Source organism: Mus pahari, chromosome 7, assembly GCF_900095145.1.
Source record: "Mus pahari chromosome 7, PAHARI_EIJ_v1.1, whole genome shotgun sequence".
NCBI lineage: Eukaryota > Metazoa > Chordata > Mammalia > Rodentia > Muridae > Mus > Mus pahari.
Genome location: NC_034596.1, coordinates 29,767,181 through 29,789,265, shown reverse-complemented (window position 1 = coordinate 29,789,265; position 22,085 = coordinate 29,767,181). Strand labels below are relative to the sequence as shown.

General features: G+C 43.2%; 1 pseudogene; it reads right to left on the bottom strand.

The window, feature by feature from the left end:
• LOC110324690 overlaps window positions 1–22,085 on the bottom strand; it is a 96,847-nt pseudogene that overhangs the window by 5,065 nt on the left and 69,697 nt on the right.

The following is a 22,085-nucleotide window of genomic DNA, read 5'->3' as shown; positions in this document are numbered from 1 at the left end:
AGAGTGGGGGTGGGGTGGGGGGGGATGTGGAGAGGCCTCAAAGAGGCCAGAACAAGGGCTAAAGGGCCAGAGGGCCGGACCTCTGGCTTTTTGTTCAAGGTTCTTGATCTTTGCGGACATTCCTGTAGCTCAGGGGCCCCAGTCAGAGGTTAAAATCCACAAGCACCATTTTCAGAACGAGCTCACCTCAGCCTTCGACAGGAACTTCGATCTGGGAGCTCACAATAACCATGGACCGCCCATACCAGGGGATCGGAATGTGAGACAGACATTTGCAAAGTAGACGCATTTGCAAGATAGAAGTGTAGACTTGGTTGAATCTAACACACCTCTAGCCACAACCCACCCTCTACTTCAATGGCCATCTTCCCTTCTAAACTTCAGAAACCTTACTTCACAGTGTAACCCATCTTCCCACATTTCAGAAACATTTCCAGTGCACTAACATTTTACTTACACACACACACACACACACACACACACACACACACACACACACACACACACACACACACAGAGGGACGAAGATACGGACAGACATGGAAAGAGACAGAGATAGAATGAAAGAGACAGAGACACACACAGAGAGACAGAAAGAATGACTACACGTGTAAGTTCATTAGGTTTTCAATGTCCTAATTATCATAACAAAATGTTAAGTAGCCCCAAAGTGTAAATATGGTAAAAGTTTACCAGTAATCTTAGCACCTTCAGATCTTTTGGTCTTTTGCCTTAATATCATATTCCTTTCATGATTAAACTCTCCTCCAGGTAAAGCCTGTGACTGCTTTTAAATTACCATTCACTATCTGCATCTCTACAGATTAAAAAGAAATCTCTCAGCAGCCAACTGCTATTTCTCTGTATAGACAATCAGCTTCACTTTAAAGCCTGGAAGGGGTGGGACTCTCTGGGGCATTTAATCTTGCACATCCACGTCACATTTGTGCAGTGGGTGATGAGGCAATGTGTGTGTGTGTGTGTGTGTGTGTGTGTGTGTGTCCCATCTCAACTCTTCTGAACTTCCAAAAGTGGTGGGTGGCTGGGCGTGGTGACACATACTTGGAGGGCAGAGGACCTCAGAATTCAAAGTCATCTTGGTCTATAAAGTGAATTCTGACCTGTGGGTGCTACATAGTGAGACCCTGTCTCAAGACAAACAAAAATAAATGGTATGATAGGTAAAAAAGAAACCCAAAATGTCAAAGGATGTTGCTGTTAGCACCGTTTATATAGCAAGAGGACCCTGACCCACAGAGTCCCAACTCATCAGAACATCCCGATGCCTTTGCTTCTTGTTGAACTAAGGAAGCAGGGTGGGTTAACCCCGTTCAACCTCTAACTTGCATCCATGTCTCCTATTTTCCACAATTATATTAATTTTAAAACTGTCTTTTTATTGGTTTTAAAGTCAGCTACACAGGACTGGGTTTCCTTATACATGTGCCATACATGGTTCTCAAACACATGTGCCATTCTGTTATAATCCTCTGTTCACATCTGTTCTCTTCCCCACTGCCGGGCCTCCCTTGTACCCTCGGTTCCCTTCTTTTACAGACAGTCTCCTCTTCTGTTTTCTTATTACACATAGAAGCTGATGAGCCTGCCAGCCTGACATGGGCACGTGCAAACAACAACAAAAAAGACACTCTGTCTTAAACCAGGTGGGAGAAAAGAACTAAGTTTTAAGGCTGTCCTCTGACCTCTATGCATTCCAGAGCACGTATGCCCCTGCACTTGCAAACACATGCATACAAATAGATAAAGAATGGAAAAATCACACCACACCCCAACCACCTGTTAAAATATTGGCATCGGAGGAGGTACCTAACATTTTTCTGGTACCCATCGATATTGTGAGGTTTCAGAACATAGAAAGACATTGAGACATTGTTTTGGTTACTGTTCTATGGATGTGAAGAGACACCATGGCCAAAGCATCTTACAGAAGAAAGTATTTAATTGGAGCTTCTTATAGTTTTGGAGACTTAGTCCATGATCATCATAGCAGGAAGAAGACAAGTAGGACACTGGAGCAGTAGCTGAGAGATTTACATCCTCATCTGAAGGCAGAGAGGAGGGAGAGGAGAGTGGAGGGGAGAGGGGAGGGAGGGAGGGAGGGAAGGAAGGAGAGAGAGAGGGGGGGGGCCTGGTGTGGGTTTTGAATCCTCAAAGCCCACCCCCAGTGACAGATCTCCTCCAACAAGGCCACACCTATTTCAGCAAAGCCACACCTCTCGTTCTTCCCACACAGTTCTACCAACTGAGAGCAAGGATTCAAACATATGAACCTATAAGGGCCATTCCCAAACCATCAGACATTTAATGTTGGAGGAAAACAGAGCATGCATCCCTGCCCTATGCCGCCCAACCACCAGCATTTTCTAGAAAGAGTTCAGCCTCCAGTGTGGACCTGGAGCTCCTGCAGAATAATTTAATTGTATTCTATGGCAGCCTGGCAAATACGTCTTCGGTTGGCCTCTTAGCAGATGGTCTGTGAATGAGAGACAAGAGTACTAACAGGGAACTTAGCTACATTGCTTCATCTTCTGCTTTGGTGAGCCTCTATTTATCTTGTCTCACAGAGTTTCACAAGTTTCTGTATTTTGTCAAGCTTGTGGGTTCAAATTTGCGATATCTTGTACACAATTTGCAACCTTCTTTGTGTCTTCTGCAGGCATGCTTTCCTCCAAATAACAAGGCAGGATTTAGGAAATCATGTTCCCTTAGCAAGCACTGCATTTGCCAATGGAGGGGAGATGGAATGTGTCCCTTAAGGCTTCTTCATGTTCAACCACCCCGTCTCTCTGTGAGAAGTATTGTTTTGCAGTGCCAAATACTCGTTGAACAAATGCCTGCTAGAAGCGTGGGAAGCTAAAGGCTTGAAAAGTAGCTATGTTCTCCAAATGTCCTCTGAAGAATATTGAGGTTCATATTCAAAATCAATGAAAGGTTTGAGAGGCTTGCCATTTTAATCTAATCACAGTAAAGAAGGAGAATCATGCATGTTTAGCACCGCCGTTAAAAGTTTGCAGCCTTTGATTATCTACTAAACTGGGCTGCAATTCCTGGTGCTACTCTCCAAAGGCCTATTCTAAGAAAGCAATGTGACCACTAAAGACAGCTTCAAATCCAGGTATACCTTGTTCTTCCCGACCCCTCCTCACCCCCCCTCCGTCCCTCCCTCCCCCCACGGGTCCCCTATCGATCGTTCATTGTGCACATGCGGTCTCAGGGTGTGGAGGACCTGGGGAGCAGCAATGAGTATAGCAGGTATAAATGACCCAGGAGACTGTGTCAGAGGAATTGGCCGCCTTCTTGAAGTGGTCGCCTTAGTTTATAAGGTTCGAGTCAGCGGGGAGGGGAGGAAAAAGGACAAGGGAGAAGATGCACTTAATTTACATATGCAGACCTGATTGAAGGCAAACGTTAATGCTGTACCAATTCTGATTCCAAAGCTCAGTGGAGGAGGCAGGACTTCGGGTTATCGGACTGCCTGTCACGTGATCTCCGAGAAGCCAGTTCCCTGGCGGGGGGGGGGGGGGGGGGAGAATGAGAAGCCCCGTCTATCTTGTCCTGGCCTTTGTCTCTCTGGAGTTGAGTAGACCCAAGCCTGCTTTGGATAGGGAGTGGCCCCACTCCTCCCTGCTCTCTGAGAGCTTGTCTGAGCTGTGGGCAGCACTTTTCCCTCCTCTCTCATCTCCTCATCTGGTTTGGGAACCCACATTCCCTAGCTTTTCTGAAAAAGTCTAACTGGCCCTGTTAGAGAACTGAAATGGAGGACAGGCAATCCCTCCCTCCCTCTCCCCGCCAACCCTCCTTGTTTCCTTCCTTCTTTTTGTATTTGTTTTTGAAACAAGGTCGCACTTTGTAGCTCTGGCTGGCCTGGGACTCACTGTGCCTAAGTGTCAGGATTAAAGGCATACACTACCATGCTCAACCTATTTGTTTTTGTGTTTTGAGGTGGAAATCTCTCTGTATAGCTAAGATTGGCTTTGAACTCACAATCCTCCTGCCTCAGCCTCACCCCTCCCATGCTGAGAGTTTTGGCATTTGAGTGATATAATCTGAATATACAACAGACCCTTTATGAAGTCATTTTTGTTAGTTATTCTACTTAACATAAAAGGAATATTTTATTCTTTAATGTTTTTGAAATGGGCACTAACATTCTTGTGAATAAATTAAAACCACATTTTAAACAGCTATTACTTTAAAGAAATAGTAACTTTTTCTAATTGAAATGAATTTTGGGGAAAATTGTACCTAATTGAATCACACTTTCATCAAGCATGTTTGCATTCATTATGAAATGAGAGATTTAAATGTTTGTACATAGAACTTTCAGACACAAGGGACTTGTGACTTTGTAGGATTCAGAGAACAAAGAACTCATAATGGCCAATCCAATTATCATTTCATTTGGCCAATTAGAGCTAGGCAAAGAGGAGAGCCATTGCGCATTAAAGGGACCTTGGGGCATGGGAGGGGTGTGGGTGGGACTGCGGGGCATGGGGGGGAGGCTTGGGCAGGACTGAGAGGCATGGGAGGGGCGTGGGCGGGGCTGCGGGGCATGGGGGGGGGCGGAGCTCTGGGTGTCTTGGGACTCTGCACATAGGAGAGTTTCTTGTATGAAAATTGTTTCCCCTATACCTAGTTTTAATAGCGGTTAATGCAACGCGTTTGACCATTTTGATCATTTGTATTGGTGTTCGAATAGACTTGCATCTGCAGAGATTCCTAAAACACTTCTCGAGCCAAATAGTCATAGGAACTGGATTTAACTAACCCCAGTCCTTCGGACTAACTCATTGGCTGATTTTTCTTTTGAACAGACAGCAGGTCAAGAAGACTGAGTCTGTGCCATTCGTTTTGACTAGTTGTCAGTCAGAGCTCACTTCTGCCTGATTTCTTCTCTGTGTGCTCATGTGTATGCAAGCATGCATGCATGCATGTGTGTTTACACGTGGAGAGCAGAGGATAATGCCAAACGCCAAGCATCTTCCTCAGATGCTCGCAAGCTCATATTTTGACGCAGAGTCTCACTGGTTTGACTAGACTGGCTGGCTGGACAGTGAGCTTCAGCACTCTGCCTTCCTATGTATCCCCAGTGCTGGAGTTATTGGTATCTAGTGCATTATTATTGTTATTATTATTACTACTGATACGTGAATGCTGGGGATTTGAACTCCGGTCTTCATGCTTGTATAAACAGCACTTTACCCACTGAACCATCTCCTCAGCCCCCGATTTCTTCTTCTTTTAAATACTTGAACTAGAAGATGCTAATATGATTTCTAGAAACATCGAAATTGGAAAAAGGACTTGGGCCCTGGGATCTCTTAAAGCACAAAAACTCCACAGTTACAGAACTGACTGCAAGTTGTAATGGATGTCTCAGTTGTCCAGGAGTCCACACGGAGAATGCTATGTGTTGAATGTGGAAATGAAGGTCTGGGGTTTATCTCCTCTCCTGAGGTACTGAACCTGCCTGTGTTGCTGGTGTGCGCTTTACCCTTAACTAATAGTTCTCTTGTGTTCAAAGCAAGTCTCTTCTAAAACACCATACAATGAATATTGATTCTAAGTTTCTTTTCTAGTCACAGACAGCAAATCAGCAACTTGAAATACTCAATAATATATATACGTCAAGCCAGGCATGGTGGCACACGCCTTTAATCCCAGCACTTGGGAGGCAGAGGCAGGTTGATCTCTAAGTTCGAGGTCAGCCTGGTCTACAAAGTGAGTTCCAGGACAGCCAAGGCTACACAGAGAAACCGTCTCGAAAAACAAACAAACAAACAAAAACAAACAAACAAAAATGAAAATTTAAAGCCCATCTCATGACAGTATTTGATATTGACCAAAATTTGGCGAGTTTTGCTCTTACATCCTCTCTCTCACCAAAGAAGATTAATGAATCTTGACATTAAGTGCTGGACATTTCTTAAAGTAACATTAAATAAGTTCATTGTTTTGAATTTTACCTGAATTCTAGGATTTACTACTAAATACTGCATTGAAAGAAAGCACTTTGAGATTATTCTCCTTAAAGACTTTTAAGATGAAATGGTTTAATTTCTGCTTCCTGAGTTAGATGTGTAATTTCTAATTATTATAATTTGGAATGATTATGAATTTTGAGTACTTTTCCCTGTTTTGTTTCTCTCTTTCTTTCTTTCTTTCTTTCTTTCTTTCTTTCTTTCTTTCTTTCTTTCTTTCTTTCTTTCTCTCTTTCTTTCTTTCTCTCTTTCTTTCTTTTTTAGACAGGTTCTCACTGTGTAGCCCTGGCTGGCCTCTGCTTCCCAAGTACTGGGACTAAAGGTATGTGTCACAATTGCTCTGAGTACATTTTGCCTTTAAAAAAAAAAATGACAAAACTTATCTTCATTTAAACAGCAATCTAAAAAGTAACCTAATAAAAAGTTTTTCACTTTTTTGACTACAAGATTCATTTATCATTCCTCAAATTCATTTTGGATTTTCCTATTCTTCCCTTTCTCACTTAGCTGTACATAATTGTTTCTGGAGACTTCCACCAATTTACTTCTATTTCTGATCTGGAATAAGATAAAAACAAGAAGGAACATATACAGAAATTAAGGAAGTTCAGTGAGAATTATTTGCATGACTGAGCCAAATAAAACCGTTATTAAAAACCAGATACGGCCGGGCGTGGTGGTGCATGCCTTTAATCCCAGCACTTGGGAGGCAGAGGCAGGCGGATTTCTGAGTTCGAGGCCAGCCTGGTCTACAAAGTGAGTTCCAGGACAGCCAGGGCTACACAGAGAAACCCTGTCTCGAAAAAAACCAAAAAAAAAAAAAAGAAAAACCAGATACAACTCTGCATAAGCAAACCATAGATTCATTGGAAAGGATTCTTTCAAATGTGACGAGTGCTAATTTTTCATTATTGTGTTTCATAATAATGCTAGTTTATGGTTTAAACGATAGTTACTGATAAAAATCATGACTTGACCACACACTGATCTAATAGTATGTCTGAATTTTCTAATATAAATCTAAAACCCAGACTTAATGACTAGGCACTGTTTACTAAGTGGTGGCCACTTTTAACAGGTTGAAACTAACTTCCTCTGTATTGGTTAAATAGTTACTCTAAACATTCCTCAAATTAAGCAATGCACTTTCTTTGAAAACTAACTAACAAGGAAATATTTCTCCTTTCACAAATGACCTAGAGTGGAGAGCAGGCTGTGGAGAAGACCCCACCTCCCCACCTCGTCCTTGGTGGAGGGGCTGAGCTACTGATCTGCCAGTGACTAGGAGTGCATGTTCTTAATTGTGTGATTTGGAAAAGGTCATGGCTTCCTTTCTTGAGGTTCCAACAAATTTGAGGCGGTGGGGGTGAGGACCACAAGACACCCTTGCTAAGTTGAGAGCCTTATTGAGTAAATTAATTGTGACAGAAGAAGGGCTAATTAGGAGCAAACAGAATAGGGGAGAGATCCCTTTTATTTCCCCACAAAAGTAACTGGCTGCATTTGACCCACACAGCTTTTGTGAAAAAAAAAAAAAAAAAAAGATTTAAGCTGTAGTCAGCAGCAAGTGATAAAACAACAAAAAGAAGTCTTTTATGATGAAATCGGGTGTCTTAACTTTCTGGAGAGTTGGTCTGAATTCTCTAAAGCAGTTAAGATCAGGGAGCAGTCAAAGGAAGAGCCCAGAAACATATTCTCCAGACAGGAGTCCAAGGGTGATGCATGGGGAATCTCAGAGCCCAGAGGACGAAGTCAGACTGACAGACTGTCAAATGTATAAATGGAGAGGTTGGGGGAGGGGGTGGGGGCAGAGAGAGGCAGACAGACAAAGAGAGACAGATAGAGAGACAGAGAGACAGAGAGAGGAGAGAGGCAGAGAGACAGACAGATATACAGAGAGACGGAGAGACACAGAGAGAGGAGAGAGAGAGACAGAGAGGACAGTGACAGACAAGACAGAGAGATATACAGAGAGACAGAGAGAGAGACATAGAGACAGAGACAGAGAGACAAGAGAGGAGACAGAGAGAGACAGGTAGGCAGAGACATAGAGAGAGACAGAGACCAAGAGACAGAGGGAGAAGAGAGAGGGAGAGACAGACAGAAAAAGAGAGAGAGGAGAGAGGAAAAGAGAGCCTGATGGGGATGTAAACGGAATTACTTCACTTGCAAACATTTCTGCACTCCATCCTTTGTCACATCAGATTCCTGAGAATCCTCAATCTCTGCTGGCATTGTTCTGCCTTCTAATCAGGGAAATAACTGCCTATCATTTTGTCAACAGGGCAATCTTGCTCTCATTCTTTCCCAGCTTCCTACTTACATGTGCTGATTAAACCGATTCTGTTACTGTGACGTTATCTCTGAACACTGACAGCTTTTATCATGATCAACTTAATAATAAGATCTTAGCAGCAATCAGGGCTTGTTTCAATGTTGTGAGAAGTCTTATTTTTGAGAAAGAAGATGTATTTTATTTTTTGTTTTTTTGTTTTTGTTTTTGTTTTTTTGAGACAGGGTTTCTCTGTGTAGTGCTGGCTGTCCTGGAACTCACTCTGTAGACCAGGCTGGCCTCGAACTCAGAAATCCGCCTGCCTCTGCCTCCCAAGTGCTGGGATTAAAGGCGTGTGCCACCACATCCAGCGATGTATTTTAAATACATCAAGAAATTGAGGACTCTTAACCATGTAGGTCTAAGATAGTCTTGCTCCGCTAGGATCGCTGCTCTATTCCGAAATAGATCTGACACACAGTAGGGGCCCAAGTTCTAGATCTACATCTGACACACAGTAGGTGTGTCACATTACCAACGCTACACCACCACTACCATCATCGCCACCACCATCACCACCATAATTATGTTAGTCTGGGGAGCTAGCTCCATCTATCAAGTGCTTGCCACATAAGCATGATGACCTGAGTTTGATTCCCAGAACCCATGTAAAAGTTGGGCGGAGTGGCACGCATGTCTCATCATGGTGCTAGAGAGTGGAGGCAGGAGGATCCTTGGGACCCTCTGACTAGCCTATTTAGCATGTTTGGTGAGCTACATACAAATCAACCACTGAGAGACTCTTTTAAAAAAGCAAGATGGATGCTGTTCTGAGGAATAGCAGCAAGATGGGATTTTGGCCTCCATATACACTCACACATATATAACACACCCATGCAAATTCATGGGCATGCCACATAAAGGTGCACACCTGAGTGTGTGTGTATGTATATGTGTGTGCACCCACACAAAGAAACAACATGTTATCACATCTGTCATCACAGAAAGGAGTACAAAACACATAAGACTGAAAAACTTCTGAAACATTTTCATGGTAATTGCTTACACTAGAATCTACATGTTTAGTAGGATTTAAAATCTAACTCTGAATTCATAAACTGATTCTGGGCTTTGAGAGGTCTATTTAGTGTTCAAACTTCTAAGACCACATTGTGACATTTTTATGAGGCATGTGCTCTTACAAACAAACAAAGCATGTGCACACAAGTCTTGTGCGATGGCATCCTGAGCTCTTTTTTGCTTTCTCTTTAGATGTGTGTGTACCTCTAAACACAGGCACATCTGCTTTTAAAATCCACATTGATATTTTAATCTTCATAATACCACAATTTTTAGTTGTCGGGACACATGTTTTCTTAGTTCCAAGTTAGATGGTATTTTAGCGCCATTTCAGGGGCTGGAGAGCTCAGTGGGCCAGCTGTTAAGAGTTCCTGCTGTTTTGGCGGACTATCTGTTTGTTGTTGTTTTGCTGTTTTATTTTTCTGAGATGTTGTTTGTTTTTTTGTGTGTTTTGTTTTGTTTTCCCAGAAGTTCTGTTTCCAGCACCTACATAGTAGCTCACAACCATCTTGTTAGACCAGTTCCAGGGGATGTGACACCATCTCCTGATCTTTGTTGGTACCATGCACATGGTATACACACACGCACGTGTGCGCGCACGCGCGCACACACACACACACACACACACACTCACTCATACACATAAAATCAAAATAAATCATAAATGTTTTCTAACAACTTCCTTCTTTACTGTTAACACCTTTGCATATCAGGCAAGAATAGACAGTATCCGACTCTTCAATGAATTTGGACTTTTACTCTTCATATCTAAAATTCTATACATATATTAAGATAAATATTAAAAGATTCACTAGAATCTTTTAAACTGTAACTCCGTAGTTTAGGAGCTAGAACCTCACGGTCCTGAGCTTTATTTTCTGCAGAATCATAATTCATGAGTGGGAACCACGCCCTATGTTTTAAGCCCCCTGGCTCACACACTGTCATTTGTAAAGTGCATCATGTTTTTCACGGCTCAGGAGAACGGACAAACAAAAACATGTTCCTATTGCTTGAGATTATTTTCTGATTTTATTTGTTTGCAAATTTACCTTCCTTCCATTCGTCTCCACTCTACGGCTACCTCCTCCCTGCAGTCTTTCCTAACAGAGCCAGAATGCTGGACTAAGTTCTGTGCTTCTAAGGAAGTAGTTAATGCTGTGTGTGGTGTTCCAACTCCCACCAATCTGGTGGCAGGAATAATTGAACAACAGAAACTCACTCTACACATGACCCAATTTCTACTGCCCAGCGTTAGGCATCTTTAAAATCTTAGGAGCTGCTGATGGACTGACTGCAGGTTGGATAGAATTTGTGTGTGTGGGGGAGAGGGGGGCAGCATTACCTTACTCTGTTTGGTTTGGTTAACCTCAGATGGATCTTGAGTTCTTTCAGTGAATGTCATATCAGGAATCAGTAAGTGCTTGGCTCTGTTATTTACTGATCACTAGTAATAGGTCACTGGAAGATTTTATTCCGCCCATTTGGGTATTCCTTTAGGGGAAAGGGCATTTTAAATTGCTATTTAAAACATGTTTTCTCTCTCTCTTTGAAAGAGAAATGTATAGTGAGGCAGAGCAGCCCAGAGTTACGTCTCTGTACAGGTTTGTGTCTTTTCCCCTTTCCCCAACTCTGCAGAGTATGCTTAAACAAACTCCATCTGCCCCACTTGGCAGCAACAGAGGTCACTTTAAACAGATGAGCTAATCAAGAATTTCTCCATTTCTCCTCCAACTTAGCCTTGGCTTTCATGTGACTCAAATTTAGTTTTGAGAACTCTACACTATGCATTAATGATTTCCGGAATGCTGTGTGACTCCAGTTGCATCAAAGTTCTTATGGGAAATGGTGTTTAAGCTCCTTTTTGCCTTTGCCTATGTGGTTTCTGGAAGTGGTTGCTGGAAACGGGGCGGCTTCTACCCAGAAAGCAGAGAAATGTAGCCTTTTCGTTGCTTGTGGCCACATTAGAGTTTCTCTAAATTATTTTTTCCAGTGCTGGGAATTGAACCCAGAACCTTGTGTATACTATGCCAAACTCTGTGAAGGAGTTGGCTTCCTGTCCAGCCAACCAGAATTCCTAAGTTACTGATCATTCTTTGCAGGATTTAGCTTTAGATCAGTTTGGGTGTTACTATTTGTTTAGTACCAGACATTGTTACTTTATATGTTATCTAGGCCTCCCATTGTTTAAGAAGTCAAAATGTTTTATTCTTCTACACCAGGGCATCCAGTTTTCTCAGCACCATTTATTGAAGGTCATCTCTTTTCTCTAGCTTATGATTTTGGTATCTTTGTCATGTATCAAGTGTCTGAAACTATGTGTACTTATGTCTGGGTTTTCAGTTTTGTTCCATTGGTGTACATATCTGTTTTGGTGCCAGTATCATGCTTTTTTGTTTTGTTTTGTTTTTTTGTTTTTCGAGACAGGGTTTTTCTGTGTAGCCCTGGCTGTCCTGGAACTCACTTTGTAGAACCAGGCTGGCCTCAAACTCAGAAATCTGCCTGCCTCTGCCTCCTGAGTGCTGGGACTAAAGGCGTGCGCCACCACGCCCGGCTCAGTATCATGCTTTTATAATAGATCTTGTGATCAGGGATGGTAATCCCTCTCTCAATGTTCATTTGCTGAGGATTGTTTTGTCTATGCTGAGTCTTTCATGGCTCCACATAAATTTTATTATAGATTTTTTTTTTCTTTTTCTGTTTAGAATGACTTTGGGAGGGTGGTGGTTTGAATATGCTTGGCCCATAGAGAGTGCTACTGTTAGGAGGTGAGGCCTTGTAGGAGGAAGTGTGACACTGTGGGGATGGGCTTTGGAGGTCTCCTCCTATGTTCAGGCTCTGGCATTTCGGAAGATAGCTTCCTCCTACCTGGTTGAGGCTGCCTTCCCTGATGCCTTCCTCCAGCACCTTGCCTGCCTGGATACTGCCATGTTTCCCACCTTGACGAAGGAGGTCTCAAAACAGCCCAGTTTAGACTATGTGCTGTGGTCTACTCACATGAAGAACATTTTAATCAAGTGTAGCCAGCTTAGAAAGGAAAAAATACAAAATGTGTGGTTCAAAGAATAGAGACACTAGGAAGCAGAATCCTATATTTAAGGAGATAAACAGATTAAGGGAGTGGTGACCTTGGGGCAAGATCCCACCCAGCTAAAGTATGCATTTGCCATTGTACGAGGGAGAGTTATATCAAGTTAGGTGTTATCATGACCTGGTTATTGTTTTCACTTGGATATAAGGAGATAAAGTTGTGTGTCAAATTGACAAGTAATGGATTGTGATGGCTAGTCTCAGTTTTCAACTTGATTAAGAGCTATAATGAAAATCTTAGGTCCAGGCAAGGCAGTCCACACCTTCAATCCCAGCATTAAGGAGACAGAGCCATGCAGATTTCTGAGTTCAAGGTCAATCTACAGAGCAAATTCCAGCACAGGTAGGCTTAGGCAGTGAAGGAGTTGGAAAACAGAAAGCTGGTGATAACCAAGGGGGTCATGTTCCAACTCCAGCAAGCAGCAGAGCTCAGCAGCTTCAGCCACATGGCTCTGGCTTTAAAGTCAGGAATAGTAGGGACTATTGGGATAATTGATGTTAGTTAGCTGGAACTAAGAAATTAGCAGCGATTAAGAACAGGCCAGCATCCCTGAGGAAGTGATGCTGAAGTCTTCTGGGAAGTGTTTTCTGAGAGCAGAAAGAGGCTCTATTCCAGAGATAGCCAAGATTGTATCTTGTGCTGCAGCTGAACTTGGTAATGTGTAATAATCACCCAGGTGAGGCTGGGCAGTGATGGCACACGCCTTTAATCCCAGCCCTTGGGAGGCAGAGGCAGGTGGATTTCTGAGTTTGAGACCAGCCTGGTCTATAGAGTGAGTTCCAGGACAGCCAGGGTTATACAGAGAAACCCTGTCTCAAACCCCACCCCCAAAATAAATCACTCAGGTGGTACTGGTTTTGAAGGCACGAAGGGGTCATAGAGAGCAGCTGAGACTTGACATTGTGAGAAGCCAAGGAAGGTCATTAGTGAAGGTGCAGCCTGAGTTGCAATTGAAGGCCCTGGACTGAAAGGGTCATGCAAAGGAATTGAGGCTTGGCACCATAAAGGGAGCCTATGAGAGGCCTAGTTGCAGTGGAAGACTTCATGAAATTGGAGATGCCAGTACCATGGAATAACTCTAGGAACAGCAGCAACAGTGGAGTGGAGTCAACCAGAGCTTAGAGTGATACAGAGGGCAGAGCTCCAAGTGATGTAAGCCCCTTAGAGGCCCAGACACTGGAACAAGAATCTGTGAAGTTGATGTTGCCTTGGAGACCCAATGATGTTAGAGATGCCAGAGCTATGGGATACCTGTGGAAGAAAACTGCTAATAGGGAGTGAAATCAGCCGAAGAGAAGTGTGTTGCAGTAATCAAAGCTGGATGTCAGACATGGAAATGAAGAGTTTGGAGTTTGTCCAGGTGGTTTTTGGTTTTGCTTTGGCCCGGTATTTCCTCACTATGGTGTTTTGGAATGGTGATGTATATATTAGAAGTATGTGATCTGCTTTTTGACTTTATAGAGACTACAGTTAAGAGATGGCGTCTCAGAAGAGACTTTGAACTTTTGAGTTTTAAACACTGATGAGACTGTGATAGACTATGGGGATTTAAGGAGTTGGATTAAATGTATTTTGCATTATGCTATGGCTAGGTATCTGATAGACTCATGATGTATGTGAACGAGCCTACAGAGACCAGGTGTGCAATGTGACAGACATAGGTATAGGAAAGAACTTTAAAAATAGGACTCCATTTGAAGAATTAAAGTTCAAGAATTGGTAACTAGAACTTCACAAAGCTAAAAAGCTTCTGCATAGCCAAAGAAACAACCAAATGGAGAGGAAGCCATATGGTGTGAGAGAATCTCTCAGCTACATCTCTAACTAAAAATTAATATTCAGGAGATATAAGGAACTCAAATATCAGAGTCAAAACCACCAATGACCCATTCAAAAAAGGGGGGGAGGGGTGGGACCTGAGCAGAGAATTATTAAAAGAAGAAAAATACTGTGTAAGAAATATTTTTTTAAAAAAGTTCATTGTCCCTAGTAATTAAGGAAATGAAAATCAAAATAACTTTAAGACTTTATTTTAGAGATCAGCAGAACATGTGACATCACATGCTGGAGGGGGAATCTCACCCACTGCTGGCGGGACTGCAAACTGCTCTAGCCTTTCTGCAAAGCAGGGTGGAGAATCCTCCAAATTCCAGAAAGAAAGCTCCCATAGGGTCCATTACGCAGGCCTCTGACTCAACAACCTACTCCCCATTCACTCAGCCATGTTCACCGCTGCTCTGGTCGAAAAAGCCTGAGAAATGCAAACAACTTAATTATCCTTCTGTCGATGAGTGTACAAAGAAAAAGTGGTAACACAAACTATGGAATGCTGTTCAGCTGCAAGAAAAATTAAGTCATTAACCATGCAGACGGATGGATGGATGCAGCTGGAAAAGATCACATCAGTGAGGCCACTCCGTGGCAAACGTCACGTGTTCTCGCTCATACGAGGCTGTTAGCTCCAGATCTTCAGTTATGAGTATAGCCCTCGCGCGCCATCAGGGAAATTTCTCTTTGCAACAGATAGAGGACCATTGCAGAAAACCACAACCGATCAAAATGCGGAGTTGCAGATCCCAGTCCCAGCCGGTAATCTAAACAGAACTCCTGGATTTAAGACTCAGGGATCATTTTGGAAGAGGGGACAGAAAGTTGTAGACGTCAGAGGAACAAGGAGTTCACTGTAAGACATTTTCTCTTAGGAATGTCGGAAGCTGCACCCGTACAGTCTTACTAACAGGAGCGGAACAAGGACGACACCCCTAGTCCCTAAGGAGCCGAAAGCATTTTTGCTCTCACCCCTTATGCTTGCATTAAAGATGCTGGATTGCGCCGGGCAGTGGTGGCGCATGCCTTTAATCCCAGCACTTGGGAGGCAGAGGCAGGTGGATTTCTGAGTTCGAGGCCAGCCTGGTCTACAAAGTGAGTTCCAGGCCAGCCAGGGCTAAACAGAGAAACCCTGTCTCGAAAAACCAAACAAAACAAAACAAAAAACAAAAAACAAACAAACAAAAAAAAAAAGATGCTGGATTGCACGTCAGTTTCCTCCTGAAGGGTTTTCAAGCAAGAAGTCCGTTTCATTCCCCATTCTTGCCATCATTCTTTCAGAGATTGAAATTCACACGCCGTTTTCAGTTCTCTCTTAGCAGCATGATTTGTTTCCCAATGGGAAAAATGAGGGTAAATGCCATTAAGTTTGATGATCAATAAAAACAAATGCCACAGAATGATCCTCATTATTAGGTGTCCTCAAATAGGAGGGACCCTCTCCACACACACAACTCTTCATTTGTGTTTATGATTCTGTTAATGGCCCATCTCTTTTCTCTTCCTTTGGCTGCCTGGAGTATTTCATCACATATTTAAGCTATGGCAAGAATATACATCCTAGCAGAATAAGCACATGCATCTAAAGTCTGTATTTAGACATGGTTCATTTAAACCCATCTAAAAGATTTCTCTATTTGGTTTTCAATGCCTGCTCAGACAGAATGTTGGACTCAGCCTCGGGTAAACGCAGTTCTTCATCCAGAAGACATCTGCTGTAGGAGAGAATGCAAGCATGACCCGCCTGCCAGCCTACTTGGCACACCGCACTTCTAAATAAGAAGAATGGCACACTGTGCCCCAGAAGTCAGAACAAAGAATTCAGCGTTCTGACTTCTGAGGTAGTGCAAGTATCCAGTAGCTGGCCTGCAGTCTTCGCTCTCCGTGTCTCCAGTAACCTGCCTCTTCCTGGCCCACTATCCATTCCGAGATAATGTGCTAAGCAATCACGGTCAATAGGCTTCCAGGATATAAGTACTCGTTCATGTGCAATAAAGCAAGTGCTGTTCTCTGAAACCATCTCCAGTGTGGTTTATCTCTGCTCCCTTTACCGGCCCGTGGCTTTTGCTGTCTTGGGGGAAGCCCTGGTAAGGACAGCAGTCTCCCTTCAGTGTTTTTAGTGCTACTGCTGGGCCATCTTTTGATTTCCATGTGTAGCAAGGAAGTCTCCTAACTGGTGAGTGGACACTCCCCATCCCCTTCTCCTGAGACTGGGGTTCAGCATGTATCTTCAGCACAAGTGGATAATGGACACTCTCCTTCTGATGGGAACACTACATGAGGGGCACCTTAGTGGGTGCAGCTGGGGCAATCTGAACATTAAACAATGCATCCTGGATTTTTCTTCTCTTCCACAGACTTTTTTCTTCACCCTCCAACTTTCAAGTCTGCACTTCTTCAGGCTAGCAATACTAACAATAAAAGCGACTATAGCTATTGTGGCCACTTACACTCCCGAGCACTTTCTGTGTGCCAGGAGCCACGCTAAGTGGCTTGCCTTGAGCAAGAATCCTGTGAAGCAGAGACTGTCTTCTTCCCGATGAAGAAACTAAAGCCGGGAGAAATGGCTTGTTTGAAGCCACATGGGCAGTGGGTGGATTTGAACCATGGTGCCTTGACCTCTACATTTAAGCTCAGAGTGCCCTCACTTCCCTGCCCTCCTGATTGCCTTTGTCATTTCATCTAGCAAACAGGTCCTAGCTACAGCGGGCCTGGGAAATAATCATGTGGTGGGTAGGAAGAAAGTCCCTTGTGCCCTGCTGAGGCCTTGGTGAATGGTGGTGAAGAAGACAGAAGGCTGTTCTCTTGGGAGACAAGGGAAAGCTGCGGATGGGAGATGTTTGGGTGGCCGTCAAGCCACTTCAGGCCTTCTGCATGCTGTCTGACAGGCATCTTGGCCTGTGGTTGGAGGGACTGGGCAGCTACCGTTTTCTTATCACCTCTGTCTGGCTCACGGTACCTTTCTTCTTGCTGTCTTCTAGTCTGTCGTCTTTTTGTTCACAATGTTCCTAAAGCTCATTCTGCGTTCTTGGTGCCACTTTGACATCTTCCTAACAGCTATAACCACAGAGCAGCCTAAAGCTCATTCTCAGGTGTGTCGTCCTTGGGCCACACTGTGATTTACCAGTGATACCGGGTAGCTCCTCTACCTGTCAGTGTGGGGACCTTCTGCATGACATGCACACATGCACATGCTTGCATGCCCATACACTTGTACCAATCTGTCTTCCACACACATGCACACCTAAGCTTGCATACCTGTACACTTGTGTCCATATCTGTCTTTCACACAAACATGCACACATATCTTTAAACTGTACCCATACCACATACACAGGCCAAAAAGAAAAAAAAAAAAAAAAACCCACCTGATAACAGCTGAACAATGATCGGTTCTCACAGCCAACATAAGTATATTTCTAAGTTGAAGGCACAGGATGTGAAAGTTCAGCAGGAGTCAGAGGTCAACCAGGAGCTGGCTTATCTTTTCCTAGAGAACAAATCTTACCTCACAGACTCTTAAATATTTCTGACTTTCAACAATTCACCAAATAAGAAAACAGGTTGTTTCAAAATCTTCTCTATGGTAGACCTGTCCTCTCTGGGGTCTTTGAGGTTCACCTCACAGTCAGGCTGGGTCTCTCCTTTATCTTTCTTGTTAGCAGGCAGCCCAATTAACCCTTGCACTGCCTTGGAGAGGGTCCCAGTGATCAAAGCACAGTTGACATTAAAGACAAGCAGGGAATTCCTGGTCACGACCCGGGTTCTGTGATCACATCTATGGTAGCTGACACCCTCCTGGCAATGACACATGCCAGTGTCTGGGTCACATACAGGCCCCTGGGATCCTTTGTTGTAGTCACAAGCTGCAAAGGAAGAGTGAAGAAGCAGAGAGTTACCCAATCTGTTGGTTCCTAGCTTAAAAATCAACCCTTCCCCCTCCCCTGGGATTCTCCCCAATCGATGTTTCCAAGGCAACAATTTAAAAACAGTATGATTTCAGAGACCCGTGCGATATCATTAAAACACAACCTGCCTCTCTCCAGTCTATCCGAAAATCAACTCATGGTTTCTAATGGAAAACTTAAATGCGGTTTTTATTGTGAGTGTGCACGTGGGGTCTTTATCTGCTTGAATGAGGCATGCGGCTTTAATAGTGGCCATCACAGCAGGACTAAGAAGTCCCATGGCCACACTGAAAATCCTGCCTGGGGGTGCTGACTTTCGCTGCTTTTCCATTATACATGATTACTTTGTTCTTTAGGAGATGGGAGAAGGAACTTTGTCTTTGACCTAATAAAAGAAAACATCTGATGTCACACAGCACTTCATTTGAGCAGGTTTCTGGTCAGGATAAAGCTGTTGATGTTGTTGCAGTTCTAAAGGGTTAGAAATTACTAGATCCTGCTCTTAGAGTCGCTGCACTAAACATGTATGTGATTTAAAAGGCATTGCATAGCTTGCATACAAATAATCCCAATTATGAATGACAGAAATGATCTCTAAGATTATAGTCAATAATGGCAGTTGCAATAAAAAACTGGTTAACACTCTCCACTGATTGTCATGGAATATACAGATTGGTCCAGGGGTCTCCGTGGGACACTTTGGAACAGTGTTACACCACAGCACAGATGCAAGTCAAACTCTGCCCACAGCTGCTCTCACCCAGGAACTCAGCAGGCTCTGTAGTCCAAGCCAAGCATTTGCAAAGTCTCCCCCGGCTTAACTAACAGACGAAGCGCTTGCACGAAGTAAGATTATTAAAATGTCAGAGGAACACAAGGAAAGAGGCTAACAGACTTTGATTTATAAGAGCTAACATTCTTCGTTTTTTTTTTTTTTTTCCTTGCATGCTAGACAAGAATTATATCACTCCTATCCCTTTTTCCTGGTTGTTAATAATTTTATTACATCTTTAGTGGGAGTGTATGTGTGTGTGCACCACAGTGCTCATGCGGAAGTCAGAAGACAAGCTGTGGGAGTCACAGATCTCTCCTCCCCGACCCCCCCCCCCCCAATGTGTGTTCCAGAGATTGAACGCAGGTTGTTAAGGTTGACAGCAAGCACTCACTGGACTGTCCACTCTCTTTCCCTTCCTGGTTTTAAAATAGCCAGCAATATATAGAAGTTTGAGATAAGTGTGACCTTGAAAAAACACTTCATGATATGCAGTGGAATAGGGCAAGGACAGGGTGACAAGGTTTTAGCCAGAAGCACACCCTGATCTATAGTCCCATCGTATTTGATACTTCTTTACATTTGACTTTTTTTCGGAAGCATAATTTAAATCAATATGTAAGAATGATGTCTTCTAGAGCCAATGCAGACATCAAATTTGTGCTGTCTTCTATGGTTCTCACTAACCATATTGCATTTTTTTGTATCGTTTGTATGTGCACATGTGATACGGTACATATGTGGTGGTCAGGAAACAACACGTTAGTCAACTATCTCCTTCTACTATGTGGGCTCTGGGCATCAAATTCAGGCCATCAGGCTCAATCTACTGAGGAACCTTTATCCACTGAACCATCTCACTGGCCCCCTGTGTGACTATTCAAGGTTAAATGAGTAAAATTCAGAAAGGCACAATCCCACCCCTCATTAATTTTTTAATTAATTAATTCTTTTATTTTACATTCCAATTGCAGCCTCCCTCCCTCTCTGTCACCTCCAGCACCCTCTCCATTTCTCCTCAGAGAAGTGGGAGATTGATATCAATCTGCATATCAATTTGTGATAAGAGCTTCTCTTATTGAGCCTAGACAAGGTGGTCCAATTCCCAGAACTAAACACACACACATATCGAAGGACAGTTACTTTTTGACAAAGAAGCTAAGACTATACAATGGAAAAAAGAAAACATCTTCAATCAATGGTGCTGGTCTAACTGGATGTGTCTGCCTGTCAAAGAATGCCAATGGATCCATATTTATCACCCTGCACAAAACTCAAGTCCAAGTAGATCAAAGACCTGAACATAAAGCAGGATACACTAAATCTGATAGAAGCCAAAGTAGGGAATAACCTTAAACACATTGGCACAAGAAACAACTGCCTGAACAGAACACCAACAGCTCAGGCATTAAGATCAACAATAAAAAAATGGGACCCCATGAAACTGAAAAGACACCCTCGATCAGTCAAAACAACGGCCTGTAGAATGGGAAAAGATCTTAATCACTCATACCTTAGACAGAGGGCTGATACCCAACATATATAAAGAACTCAAGAAGTTAGACACCACCCCACCGAAAAACCCAATTAAAAAATGGGTACAGAGCTAAACAGAGAACTCTTGACAAGGAATCTCTAAATGTTCAAAATCCTTAGTCATCAGGGAAATGCAAGTCAAAACAACGCTGAGATTCCATCTTACACTCATCTGAATGACTAAGATCAAAATCCCCACCCCTCATTTGTGATGCCTATACTCTCAAGCGCTTGGTGGTTAGCCGTATCTAGTGACTTCTATGTTGGGCAGCATAGATGTTGAATGTTTTCCTCACAGCAGAGTGATGGCCTGAGCAGGGCTGCTTTGATTCCTACAAATGGAACTCACACATGGCTAGAAGGCGTGGATCTCAAATCCGAGAAGACAGGAGATCACCACTTAGCATCTGCAGTACAGCGCAGCAGGCAGGCAGTGAATATCTGCTCAATAAGTAAGTAACTGTATCACAAACCCAGAGTCAGGAGGTTCTGCTTCTGTTCAAAGGGATCGATTTTCCTCCACAGGCTTCCAAATAGCAGATAGTTGGCTATAATCAATCATGACCACCCTAGATGTCTGATCTAATTCAGAGAAATTTTTTTGTTTTTGTTTTTGTTTTTGTTTGTTTGTTTGTTTGTTTTTTCGAGACAGGGTTTCTCTGTATAGCCCTGACTGTCCTAGAACTCACTCTGTAGACCAGGCTGGCCTCGAACTCAGAAATTAGCCTGCTTCTGCCTCCCAAGTGCTGGGATTAAAGGCGTGCACCACCATGCCCAGCCAGAGAAATTTTAATAAAGGCTAATATTTAACACAGGCTAATAGTTTTAATGTAGGAAAAAGGTCTTTTATATGATTATAAAAATATTGTTTTCTAAATTAGAATTAAGTCGTGTGTACTTTCTAAATGCACATTGCTTTTTAAAAAAGAATCAAATAAAAGAATTTGAAACTTGTGCTCTGTGCGTATGTATGTGTGTGTGTGTGTGTGTGTGTGTGTGTGTGTGTAGCATGCCCATGGTAGATCTGAATGACTGCACCTGTGTTTTTAGCGTTCAGTTACTTACAAATGCATCTTCCAGATGGATCGCTGTAATGGTTTTCCTTACTACAGTGTCCTGCCATGACCTGTCTTGGATACTGACCTGTGAGAACAGTTGTGGGTGGTGAATGATGAACTGACAAGCTTTATGGTCGAAACAAAACAAAACACAACAATGCATTGTCATAGGAAACAGTTTTTCTCTAGTGAGTTGGAGCCCAGAGTTGTGCAAACGTTGAAAGAGGATGGTTCCCACGGTCAGCAGCCACCTCTGGAACTATCAGAATCACAAATTAATGTGTTTTGGCTCAGTGTTCTCCACCATAAGGCCTGCTTCCAGCTGTTCAGGGACAGGTGGCCTCGGACTAGGAAACATACACAGATGTAAATTAAAGCAAAACACACATGGGGGGAAACTGGCCACATTCTTTAACTCCACAGTGATGGGAGTTCCCGGGTAAGTGACTGAGGGGGGGGGGCACAGCCCAAAGATGTGGTCTGCATTCATCAAGCACTTTGGCAAGTAATGCTTCCATTGTAGGATACACGGTGTAACT